The sequence below is a fragment of the Pleurodeles waltl genome, chromosome 11, assembly GCF_031143425.1.
Source record: "Pleurodeles waltl isolate 20211129_DDA chromosome 11, aPleWal1.hap1.20221129, whole genome shotgun sequence".
In the NCBI taxonomy this organism is placed as follows: domain Eukaryota; kingdom Metazoa; phylum Chordata; class Amphibia; order Caudata; family Salamandridae; genus Pleurodeles; species Pleurodeles waltl.
In genome coordinates, this window is record NC_090450.1 from 269,584,457 (window position 1) to 269,598,323 (window position 13,867).

Genomic DNA, 13,867 nt, shown 5'->3' on the forward strand with positions numbered 1-13,867 from the left:
ACCTCATTATTGAAGTGACTTCCCCTATCTGATTCTAAAGAGATCGGGAATCCGAAACGTGGTATTAACTCCCTCAACAATAGTTTTGCAACTGTAAGGCTGTCATTTCTACTTGTGGGGTATGCTTCAATCCAGTGACTAAAAATGCACACAATCACCAATACATACTTCAGACCTCCATGCACCGGCATCTCAATGAAGTCCATCTGCATCCTACTAAATGGGCCACTGGCCCTGCCAATGTGGCTCGCGTTCACAACTGTTCCCTTTCCTGGGTTCATCTGCTGGCAAGTGACACATCGATGGCAAACTGCTTCTGCAGCTTGACGAAATCTGGGGTTAAACCAATCAGTTTTGAACAATCTCATCATGGCATGTCTCCCTAGGTGAGCTTGCCCATGATAGAACCGCGCAAGCTGCGATAAGAGACCATTTGGCAAAACAAATTTTCCCTCGTTTGAAACCCATAACTCGTCTGGTCTCTTTATACATTGTGATTTAATCCAGGAGTCTCTTTCATCCTCCCTGACGTTATTCTGTAATGCTTTTAATTCATCTATTGTATCTACGACCTTCAAGGCAAATGCTTTAGCTGGTTCGAGTTCTGGTTCACTTATCGAATTCCATTCATCTCTGAGTAATATACAGTTCAAGGCACAAAATCTTGCGACTTGATCCGCATATGCATTTCCCAGAGAAACATAGTCCTGTCCTTTTGTATGAGCACTACACTTTACCACTGCAACTTCGGCTGGCATTTGAATGGCGTGTAACAATTCCCTTATTCTCTCCCCGTTTTTCACTGGGGATCCTGAAGAAGTCAGGAAACCTCTCTGTGACCATAGTTGTCCAAAGTCGTGCACAATCCCAAACCCGTACTAACTATCAGTGTAAATGGTGACTTTCATCAATGCAGACAATTGACATGCTCTTGTAAGGGCTACAAGTTCTGCTACTTGTGCAGAATAGACTCCTTGAAGCCAGGCCGCTTCCAAGACACCGGTTACAGTACATACAGCATATCCTGCTTTCAAAATCCCCATCCCATCTCTTAGACATGAACCATCAACGAAAACAATTTGATCATTTTCATCAAGCTTAGTATCCTTAATGTCAGGTCGAGGTTTGGTGCAAAATTCAGTCACCTGAAGGCAGTCATGCTCGACGTCTTCAGCGTCCTCAATTTCAGCATTTTCACCGGGAAGCAAGGTTGCTGGATTCAGCGTAGTGCACCTTTTCAGCTGCACATTCGGTGAGCCCAGAATTATCGTTTCATACCTTGTGAGTCTTGCTCCAGTCATGTGTTGCGTTCGGGAGCGGGTCAAAAGTATCTCGACTGAGTGAGGGACCATGACTGTTACTGGATGTCCCATCACTATTCCTTCACTCTGAGTGAGGCTGATACCAACTGCTGCTACGGCGCGCAAACACCCTGGAAGTGCTGCTGCGACCGGATCCAAAGTAGCTGAAAAATACGCTACTGGTCTGTTTATGCCACCATGGGCTTGAGTCAAGACAGACAAAGAACATGCATCACGTTCATGACAAAACAATGTGAAAGGCTTTGTGTAATCAGGCATACCTAAAGCTGGAGCCCTGCACATGCATTCTTTCAATTCAATAAAAGCATCCATCTCATCTCCTTTCAGCTCAATTTGATCCAAGGCGTCCTTCTGGGTCAGCTTCAGTAAAGGCTTTGCTAGAGTTGAGAAGTTGGGAATCCACTGACGACAGTAGCCCACCATTCCCAAAAACTTCCTCACCTCCCTCCTTGTCTTTGGTGGACTCATTTGAAGTACACTCGTTATTCTTTCCTTCATTATTCTCCTTGACCCTTTCTCTATCTGGTGACCCAAGTATTTCACTTTCTTCTGACAGAACTGCAATTTGGAAGGAGACACCTTGTGTCCATTCCTTCCCAAATGGTTCAACAGAGCAATGGTATCGGCTGTGCAGCCACTTTCGGTCTTTGATGCAACCAGTAAGTCATCAATGTACTGTACTAGGGTTGATTCGAATGGCAATTCTAATGCTTCCAAGTCTTTCTTTAGAATCTGATTGAATATTGACGGTGACTCAGAAAACCCTTGAGGAATTCGACACCAACTGTACACTCTGTCTAAGAATTTGAAACAAAAGAGAAATTGACTGTCCTCATGAAGAGGCACCGAAAAGAATGCTTGTGACAAGTCGATGACTGAGAACCACTCGGCATCGCAAGGGACTTGAAACATTATCACAGCTGGATTTGGTACGACAGGGCAGCATTTGACTATGATGTCATTTATTTTCCTCAAGTCCTGTACAATTCGGACCTTTCCACTCGGCTTTATTAGTCCCATGATTGGTGAATTACATGGACTGCTTAACACTTCTTTCAGTACTCCCTGCTTTACAAATTCATCAATGAGTTGGGCAACTTTCATGAGGGTGTCTTGTGCCATGTGGTATTGTGGGGTCTGGGGAAAGGTTGCATTGGGCTTTACAGTCACTTTCACTGGTTCCACTCCTTTCATCAATCCCACCTCTTTCCCTGTCATATTCCACACTTCCTTTCCGACTGTTTCCCGTAATTCAGTTGGAATATCTTCTTCAGTTATCATCGGGAAAAGACAAATCAGAGGATACTCTTCATCGACAGTTTCCATCTCATCCCCCTCTACACTGTCCTCTTCTTCCCCATCACTGCTCGTCTGAATTTTGATTCCCTCGTTCGAACACATAATCGAACAACCCAATTTGCACAATAGGTCTCTCCCTAACAGTGCTATTGGGCTTGAGTCACATACCACAAACTGATGTAACCCTTGATAGTTACCGATGCTGACTGGTACCGGATCTGTAATTGGGTTTGTCAGGTGCCTGTTTGCTACTCCCATCACTTGAACTGTCCTTCCTGAGAGTGGCAAATTTGGTACTTCAATACTCTTAACAGTTGAACGTGTGGCTCCTGTGTCAACCAGGAATGAGACACGATGACCCATTACTCTTCCTTCCACGTACGGACCCTTTTGATCAACTTCCAAGGATGCTGCAAGCACACAATCTCCTTCCTCTCCTGAACTTTCACTCTCCCATACATTGTTTATTCCACTCTCACTGTGTAATGGGAACTGTTGTACAGTGCCATTTGTATTCATTACCTGACCCGAGACCTGTGGAGGAACCATCACTTGCTGCTGACTCATTGGTGCCAAAGGTATTTGCATTTGCTGATTAGGTACCATGGGAAACTGCTGTTGCATTGGCTGCATTTGCGTCATCTGCATACGGGGCATCTGCATTTGCTGCGGCTGCATAGGCTGTAATCCCTGTAGCTGATTTATGGTCTGAAAGTTTGTGTTTGGACCTCTCATTTTCGGTCCCCTCATTGTCTGAAATGCATTGACATCATTGTTTTGCTGACCGACACCTGCACCTTCCTGCACCACCATCGGGCACTCGCGTTTCCAATGACTGACAATCCCGCACACGTGACACGGCATCACCTTTTTCAATGCCTGCACACCATTCTGTGTCACAACAGTGTTCAAATCCGGACCATTATTCACAAAACCTCCTCTGCCTCTGCCTCTTGCCTGTGGCTGAAACGCCATATTTCCCTGCAACTGCGGCTGCGGTTGCGGTACCTGCTGTTGGAACCCTTGCAACCCTTGCAAACCTTGCAGACCTGTCTGAGCTGCTTTAAGTTGCATCATCATCACTTTCTCTTTCAACCTTTTCTGTTTCACTTCGATTTCGTCGCTACAGTATTTCGCATAATTCAGCACCTCATCAATAGGTTTCGACTGCCAACAAATCAAATGCGACTTTATCATCTGACTTATCTCTGGTCTCAGCCCTTCCACAAATCTAAACACAAAATGAAGCATGTCCTTCGCCTCTATTGTTTCCGTGCCACTGTAGTTCTTGAACGCCTTCAACAACCTCTCATAGTAACTATGAATCGACTCTTTAGCCTCTTGGGCAGTTCGATCGATCTTCTGCCAATCCACATTTTTCGCGGCAACCTTCGTCTTCAAATGCTCAATCACCTTGTAGTACAAGCTCATCACCATAGGTGATGTTGCACCCGTATCCCTGTCTCTCTCTGGTTCACTTGTCGGCCAACCCACAGCTCTTTTGCAATCCTCCCACAAATCTGCCGGAACCACAATCTCAAAGAGAGTGTTCAGGTCTTCCCAGAGACATTTTGCAAGCTTCACAAACCTGTCAGTCTGTTGATACCATTCAATCGGTTTCTCTCTCAGTTTGGGAAAATCATCCGTAAAAGACTGAATGTCGCTTCTATGCCATGGTACATGTATTAATTTTCCCCCTGCTGTCTCCCTCATTGGTAACATGGTTACTGCATCACTACTCTGTGGTCTCTTCTCGTTGGGCTCTGGGACACTGTCTTTCCTCTTTTCCTTTCTCTTTACCCATCTGCTTTCCCATTTGTCTAAGCACCTCCACACTTGTGCACTCTGCAACAATTCTCTAAGGTGTGCCTTCATGCCTGCTGACCTCATGTGTTCAAAATCTGTGGTCCCGAAATCCAACCTGTAGCTCCTGCTCAAGTGTTTTGTCTTGTCTATGTCAACCCCGTTTTTGTCGGCTATTTCCTGCAAGCTTTTATGTACCTTGTTCACTTCTTTCGTAATCCTTGGACATAGATACCTCAACTCTTCTTCCGAGTAGGACTCTAACCTATTCACACCCATGGTCCCTTCCACCAATTCTTGTGCTTCCATGTTCAACCTGACCCTATTCAGATAGTCTTCTCCCTTCCCACTGGCTGAGCTTTGTGTGGAATTCAGACTGTTGAACCACTGTGTCAGCTGTTGCGCATTCAACCCCATCAGTGTAGCATTCACATCGACTGCCATTGATGGTTGCGGCAACTTTTCAGTGTTCGATGTTAGAGGTATTATCAGTGGGGGACTCGACCTCACCAGTGTTGACTGAGCGCATATGGGACTAAACTCCATCAAGGACCCGGATCCAGTTGGCTGAGCCGCTATCGGAGTTATCCCTGGAGTGTTTTCTATGCACCTCCTTTCTGTCCCACTCTGCAGCATTGATCCCTGACCGCTCATACCTAGGTTAGGCTGACTGTACAAAGGTACCGGTGGACCTACAGTAATGGGTAATGATATCGCGTCTGGGTTCTGTCCATTTCCCATGTTCTGAGACATGTTCATTCCCACACTATGGGTCATCATTGCCGGCATGCCCATCTGACTCCCCGTCATCTGAGCATGTGCTGTCCCCCCCTGCATCTGCTTTTGAGGCATCAAAAACTGTGTTGATTCAGCTTGTGCCAGTGTTGGGTTGTGACCATTTTGTCCTCCCAGTGCGGTTGGATCTAGAACCATTCCCGTACTGTTATCACTGCCGTAGTACCTTGGGACCTGCGGCTGATAATTTTCTGCTGGTTTCAACATGGGCACATCTGGATATATTCTCCTAACCTGCGGTATCTGCGGGGTGAACAGCAAACTCGGGTCCTTAGACCCCGATGATGCTCCTGAACTCTGAGTTTCGCTGTTCTGTACCGGTGCCGGAGGGGCAGAACTGGTACTTGGACCTTGTCCACTCTCTGCATAAGGTGGTGGACGGTCGTTCAGCAATTGCATGATTAACTCCTCATCCTCTAACTCCTCTTCTCTTCTCAACTTTTCCTCGTCCTCTCTATCCTTGGAACACTTCCTGTTTGTCTTACAGGTAGCTTTCTTACCTGTCTCCTCTTCTTCCTTAGTAATTGCGGGAAACAATTTTATCCCCTGCAATACATCTGACCTCCACACCTTCTGTGCATTATCCCACCTAGCGTCCGCTAGTGTCTTTTCTACCTTCCTTATCCTAGTCTCGAACTTATTTTGCTGCTGCTGTCTAGCCATTAGTTCCCAAATTGCTAGAGCCTCAAACTGTGCTGGCCTTGGAGGTACTTTCATGTCGTACATCGCGAATCTCAAATTCTCTAGGATCCTTATATTGAATGTCCCATGGATCGGGAATGCTACGCTCCCATGTTTCTCTGTCAGCTTGTGCCATTGCTTTAGCCAAAGGCACGGAGCTACCCCCTTTTCCTCCATTACAATGTAAGCTGGTGTGCCTTCAGGCGGCGTCTCCTCTCCTACGCTCGCTTTAATGTAAGACTCCCCCTTCATCGCACTCCTAAATGCTTTAAAAAATTTCATTTTCTCGTCTTTTATTTCACAAAGTTTGTAATCAATAGGTGACTTTAATTCCCGGAATACTCTTCGCTTGCCTTTCCCCTTCCAATCGAGCCCCACGGACTGCGTCCAATCCGTGCGCGACCCTTCTCTGCAACCAACCTATCCCAGCGCGGCTCCTAGTGACGTCACACTCACACCCACTGTGGCTGACAAAGCCTTGCGGCTAGTCCTCCTTCACTCAGCTCCTCTCGTAACAACTTCTTGCATGTATCGCGAGCTACCAAAAATTAATAATAAAACAGATCTGTTGGTTTACTACAGGAAGGGTAACACAATCGCTTCAGGACCTTAGGGATTTTTCACTAGCCTCGGCAGTTATTCCATCTTTCTCGGTCCCCACGTTCGCAAGCAAATCTGACCCGCAGACCTACTCTCAACTTGTCAATGATCTATTCTAGTGCACTTAGAATTTTGTCAAAGCCCGAAGTCGAAGTTTTCTTTCACTCCCTTAACACACGTACCGACTCGTTGACCACGCCTGATCAACCTACTAAACCGCCCAGACCACAACATAAAACAACATACTCCGGAGTCTCTTGACCTCGCAGGGCCCGTCTCAACAACAACAACCACGTGGACCTTTTTATGCACGAAGCGCCACATGCACATGAAGTTCGACGACTTCCCTACTCTCACACTCGGAGTCGCACCTCCGCTATTTCTATGAAGTTCGACGACTTCCCTACTTCTACACTCGGAGTCGCACCTCCGCTATTCTCTAAAATCCTCGCAACCTTTTCACACGATCTGCGGCAATAAGCTGTGCAAGCGCAAAACCCTAACTTCACTCATACCATCACTAGTACCACCAACGCCGATCTCACACCTCCATTCTCTCCATCCGCAAGCTCTGAGATCCCGGGAAAGTCGCGGTGGACTTAGCCCCTCATCATTCTCTCAATCTGTTTTATCCAAGAAAAATCTAATTCAACTTCTCGAGTGGGGTCTCAAAAGGTGTAACCGTTAATTCAACACCATGTACTTTAAGAGTACGGGGTCCCAAAAGGCGAAACCGTCCTCTGCTACCATCTACTGATAGAGCGTTACACCCTAATAATTTACCTGTATGTGGACGCTCTTGGGGTCGATGAATCTTTTGGCTAAGTGGGACCCTCTCCACCCTTAATCAGTCAATTTCTTTAAATCAATAATCAATAACGAACATAAGCAATGCCCTGGTCAACATAACACTTAACAATTAATCCAGAATACATTTCGACGAACCCTGACCTTTCAGTCAGAAATAACCACACCAGTTTATTCAAAGTTAGTGAATTTATTTCCCTATATTAACAAAGCTAGCACAATATAGATGTCTCAACACCAAATGATAAACATAAATGAACATTAATAGCTGTCCATAACGGCGAAACAGGTGCAATCTATGCAGCATTTGAATAACAAGGCATTCGATAATAGCAATGCAAATCACCAATACTATAATCTGTAATGAACTAATTGCATACATTTAGTCAGCATAACAAGGTCTCAAATTGCATCGTGCAACAAAAGGAATCCTCATCTAACCTCAAATTAGCATCAGCATGGGGGACTTCATGCAAAAACAATTTAGCAACATTAATTTGGAAAACTCCTAACTAGGGCTCTTATCCAAAATCAGCAGTTGGTTACCTAAAAGGAACACAATGCAATTTTACAATTTCCTTTCATATTTACCAATTACGATCAGCATTCAAGGAAGTCTTCGTCTCACAGGTACCGTTTCTCGATCAGCATGGGACGGGGCAAAGGGGCAGGGGTGGACGGGGCAGTTGCCTCACGGCGGCAAGATAAACTACTACTTCATGCAAAGGGACAAATCAAAGTTAAAGTCTCTAGGGTAAGAATCATTTAAGTCTCTTTCTCTCGATTAGAGAAAGCATCAAAGTCTCTTTCAAAATGGCGTCGCAGCAAGATGGGCCATAGTAGCTACAAAATGGCGGGTATCGGGCTGGCAATAGCGGTAATGGAATGGCTTCTCCTTGTGCACCTGGTTTAAATAGACAACAGTTCAAATCCAGTAGGGTCTTCCATTGGAGGGTTCATAGGTTGGCTTCAAATTATCCAATCAAAAACAACAGTTCTCAAGCTTTTACTTAAGCATACATTATCCTTGGAGACGGGTACGCAAGTTGCAACATTTTATACCAATTAACTCACTTTCAGAGCTTCCATTGTCCGCACCTGCAGATTGACCTTGGAGCAAAGAGAAAAATGCCAGGCTGGCACGAAACCTTAAGATAAGCATGTGAACGATCTCAGTGGAAAAGTACAGCTTCAAGCAGAAATACACGTTTAATAGCACATTGGAAAAAAAATACGAGCATCTAAACCGTGAGACCGGGCAACTAGGCCGAAGCCTCCGCTAAAGTTATGCTAAGTTAAAACATTTCAAACAAGCAAATCGTAGCACACGTTTATGATTATGTCGGATTAGTGCAATTCTAATACACCACGTTATATAAAGCACGCTTATAACTGTTGGCAAACTACTCTGAGGGCACATTTTGTCCCCGTACAATCTTTATTAGTTCGGTTAAAGTCAACATGATTATTTCACACTACGTTTATGCGTTAATAAATGTAAAACCTTCATTTCTGCTTCATCAATACCAGGTAAGTTGTGAATGGGGATCAGAAATCCGCGAGGATCGTTTAAAACTAAGGGCCTGATTGAAATAATGGGGTTAAGATATAAAGTATTTGGAATAAGGAGGATGGGATATGCGTCACATTTTTGATGGATTACCCATCCAACAAACTCTAAATCAGGCCTTAAATTCCTGAGATTTGAAAGTCTTGCACGGTGTAGTGTGTATTTATTTGCAATGCATTTTCCTCCCTCTCCACCAAGGCATGATATTCGTAGGGAGCAACGCATTACCGCATTTTGTCTGACAGGATAAGCTATTAAGAGCTCAGTCCTCTTTTACAGTGGAAATGTAAAAAAGCAGTGCAGACAGCAAGAGAATAACCTAACTATGTCTCCGGGAATTGTCATTTTCTTGAGAAAGTAATCAATGGCTGATGATTGTATTGATATTCTAATGTAAAATCCATAAAGAATGTTCATTTTTGGGATTTACTGACGCAAAGTAATTGTTTGAAGTTGAATTGCCACGCCCCAGGTGAAGGCGACGTCATCTGACAGGGATGAGGCCATCTGCTAGGTAGCAGGAGGCCTGGGCACTTTTAGGCCTACAGTTGCTGTTAGAGTGATTCAATAGTGCCCCCCCTGAAGCAGCCATTTTTCTTCCAGGGGTCCAGAGTGCCCAAGCGATGCCTTTCAACAAGACTACTAATAGAGCATAACTCCTTTGGGCAAAACAACTTAGCCTTGCAATGAAATGTCTTGTTCATTTGAAAGCCATAACGGACACTAGCTGGCCCCAGGGCTTCTACGCAGCCATCAGCACCATAAACAGGGTCCAAAACCAGGTCCACTCCCTTCATCTCCCTTTCCATCCAGCCATTCTCTCTCTCTTCACTCCTCTTGTTCTTCTACCTCTGATTGCTCTCCACCTCCCTTCCTTTCTTTCTCTCTTGAGAGAGAGAGAGAGAGAGTTGGGCGGTCCTGGGCCTTCAAAACAAGCCCCCAAGGGCTCCAGCCTACAGCGGAAATACCCAGTGGGCCAGCCCGGCCTTGAGGGCAGAAAGATGCATTCATTCCACTGTTGCAGCACTGGAAAGGTCGAACTGTAGCCGCCTATAGTCAGTTACGGCCCTGAGAGCATTATTACTCTCACTCTACTCCGTTCATCCTGATAAGGTCAGTAATCCACCTACCAGTCCCATTATGAGTACACGATACGGTGTTTCACACGGAGATTTCGTCTCTCTGGGAGAAATATCACTAGAAACATGCTGGAATTGCATATAACCCCATCCACTTTGAACCCCAACTGTGCTCCCCTCCCTTCCGGATCCCAAATTTCTTGAAGCCCTTGGTAAATCTGTGGGCAGAAATCTACCCGACTCAGAATCCCATCCTCGGTGGTCTAATCAACTGGAACCACACACCTGTTTCGTAATTTAGGTTACAGTGACCTATACATTTTTTAGTTTTTCTGTGATCTGACAATTAGAAATCCTGAATTCAGTAATTTTAAAATATGCTAGATTACAATGAAAACGTATAAATGTAACTATGTAAATAAATCACGTTTAAACACTAATAACATTTATAGCCTTTGATGTGCAGCAGGCCACGTGGTACCTATCTGTATGATAGATTGACGACTACCAACCACAAAGGTGCTGCTGAGATGCAGCTCTTACTTGCCAGCATTAAACGAATGTGAACAACTTATAAAACGATCCGGCAAACGATATCAGTGGCAAATAAAATATAAAACAAGGAAGTCTTTAATCACATTTTGCGCATGCTTTAGATTTATTGGCTTGGACGTCGGAGATGCATGTTTGTGAGCCTTTTATTCTGAGATGAAGTTTCACAGATCTAACTTCTCGTCTACAGATGGCCTGAAGCTAAGAAGCCAATTTAAGACGTGCTCCTGGAAAAGAGAGGGGTGATTACTGATGGCGTCCTTTGGTCTTAGGTAAACATTCTCTTTATCATTTATGTTAGTGAAAGCTGTGTATACGCTTTTTGAACCATCCTGATTGCATTTCGAAATCCTAAATCGGTCTAAATGTGTGCTTCATATTAAAGAGAGGGAAATATATTACTTTGTCAGTAGAATATTACTTTCATGCTAACTTTTATTTATTGTTGAGGGATATAACTTTACTGGGATGGCTGACCATTTTATAATCAAATAATGGATGCTTTAGAAAGCATGAGAACACATTTTACTAATTGGTATTGGTGAATATAAAAAGCAGACAGACAGGACTCAATAATTAGTTAGACATATTTTCGTTCGGAGTGGCTTGGTGGCTGGAACTGGTTTCTTGCTTGTATCCCAGCACCTAAACCTGGTTGGTACAAGTTATTACACCTGGAATGGGGAAAGCATGGACCTGGCTTTGCCAGGCCAAAATCCACACTGCTCCTGTTTCCGGTGGTCACCTGTGCGGGAACACTTGTGATCAGACGCAGTGGTAGCCCATCCAAGCGTACTGCTCCCCCCGACTTGTAATTGGACCAACAGTGTGTAAGAATTCCATCAGTCTTTGTGGAAAACTACAAAGTGTTTTCTTTTTCTGAACTTCGACTTTGACGTACACTGAGCTATGAGACTTTTGTGCAGCACTTGTCTTCCTGTGTAAAAGAGACCTGGCATTCCATCTGCCTAAGGGATATTTGTAAAGGTAGCAAACTATATAACGGGACAGTTCACTTAGGCAGTAAGTCTGATGCATAGACAGGTTTATGTTAATGTAACTTGTGTTAGATCGACCTGTGTATTTGGTCTTGCCAGCATGTGTGACCTAAGAGAAGCCAACAGGTCCTGTTTCTGTAAAACTCTTGGGAAAGTGATACAAATATGTTTCAAAATGTCCTGGGTGATGCACCTCATTGACAGGAACATTTTAAAGTTATATGTACTTTTTGTTGAAGTTTCAGGATCTAAACTGGTGACTTTTTGGCTGGAGTTTTCTGCACCTTTTCTTCGATACAGCAACCCAGCCTGCTCTATTACCCATTGGACAAAGCTTGAAATTCTGTCAGCTTGTGAGCCTTGAGCTTCATAAAACAAATGTGGGTCCTTATTTAGAGTTTGGTAGATGGGATACTCTGTCAGAACATGATGGACGCCCCATCCACTCATTAAAAGTGTCATAGGCTATACTGAACCTGTAATACATTAGACAGGGCATCTGTTGCATTTGTGACCAAGTATTCCATCTGCCAAATTTTAAATAAGGCCCGTACTCTAAAGTAAACTTTAATGTCCAGGGTACACCACGAAGCCCCATCTAAATGTATGAGCCCATTAACCAGCGTATTTTGGTCATTCTGAAAAGATAAATAATCATTTTTGCTAAAACAATTTTGACCTTTCCATATAGGATAAGATTGGTTCCCACTGGCTTTCATGTGAACGGTGACTGCCACTGACTTACAAAGAAATGGCTAAGGATATTTTCTCCTTATATTTTTTTCCAAATTTGTTGATAGTTAATATAACTTACATTATTTTCAAATGAGATTGAACTTCATATTTGTTATTCATATATTCAAATCACTTACTTGATAAACGTTTGGACCATCAGCTTCTTCCTAGGAGTGGACATGAAGTGTACCACTCTGCTAAGGTGTAAGACCAAGATTTTTTAAAGGCTGTTAACCTTGCCTAAATGACACCTAACAGATCATGATGGTTTGTGAAATGTGTAGCAACCATAAAAGACTTTGGTCACAATCCACCCTCAGCTTGCCTATTGTATCTTGCACAGTGCTAAATAGATTTTAAAAAGTTTGCACTCAGATCAACAGTTTCAAACTCAATGGAGTGGATTTGAAAAGCAGGAACATTCTAGAGCAAGGGTCTTCAAACTGAGGGGCGGGCCCCCCCCCAGGGGGGCCTCAAGTGTTCCCGGGGACGGGCGCAAGGCTCTGGCCAAAAGAAGCATTTCACAGATAACAGTGTTTTGTTATAAGCAGAAACATGTTATTGCATTTTTAAAATGGCAACAGTACTTAACTGCAATGTTTAAGTACATCTAGACATATTTAAACATTGCCATCTTTATAAAATATTTGTGAAAAATTCTGAAGGGGGGCCCAATGATTTTTATTTTTCAACTGGGGGTGCGCGCATTAAGAAGTTTGGAGACCACTGTTCTAGAGGATAATTGCCAACACTTTATTCGCCAGCCCCCAGATTTTGTTATGAAAGCTCATTAGCGAGAAACAGTTTGTGCTTATTAACAGTGAAAGGTGTGCACCTCTGTGGAGGAATAATTGTCAAAAACAGTAAGATATGCTTGTGCTAAAGAGCCTTTGGGGTGCCTCATGTTAGGCATTTGTGTTCTCTAAAAGAAACTTGAGACCTCGAGCAGAGATATGTGCCGACTGCTGAAATGTTATGCCGTTCACAGTACGCACCCATCCACTAATTTGTGTTATCAGCTTGAGGTCTGAATTTGCAACTTTACAGTAAATCCCAGGAATCGTTAGTAACCACCTAATTCCAGCACTTGTTTTACTTGAGCACATTTATGGCATTCTGTTGAGGTGCTTAAAGTATTTCATATCACAATATTTCTCAGCTCATTTGATTGTTGGTTACAGAAATTTCTAAAGAATCAGAAAATTGACACCTTCATTCTGAACTTCTGCATAGTATCCTAGAACCTGTTCCTTAACATAACCTCCAACAACCTGTGCTCCTATAGTCTTTTCTGTACAGTTGTTTTAGATAAGTTTCATTATATGGAAACAGCTTTTCCTCCAAGCCCTAACTCCTTGCTTCTGCCAACCATCAGTCTCTCCTCTCACCTTATTCTCCCTGCTTCACATACAATTGAGACACCATTGATCCTGAACCTTGCTGCGGACCTTTATCTCTGTGAAGCTCTGTAACCGCTTCTGAATGGCCTCCTCCAACCTTTCAGATCATTCTTTTGCAGTTTGTTGGTCCTCTTCGGCCTTCTCAGCCACATCATTACCAGTTAGTGTGCCTGAAGAATTATTCCTGAAGCGTTCCCTGTTCTTCATCTGTACTACCCCCTTGATG

The 13,867-nt window shown here is 43.8% G+C and overlaps 1 protein-coding gene across 5 annotated transcripts in view; it reads left to right on the forward strand.

Moving 5' to 3' along the window:
- PPP2R3A (protein phosphatase 2 regulatory subunit B''alpha) overlaps nucleotides 1–13,867 on the forward strand; it is a 1,031,009-nt gene that overhangs the window by 350,258 nt on the left and 666,884 nt on the right. For all 5 annotated transcript variants that reach the window (XM_069213531.1, XM_069213530.1, XM_069213529.1 and 2 more), the window contains exon 4: nucleotides 10,699–10,780. The gene's annotated coding sequence lies outside the window, so the exon portion shown is untranslated. The remainder of the gene's footprint in view (nucleotides 1–10,698; nucleotides 10,781–13,867) is intronic.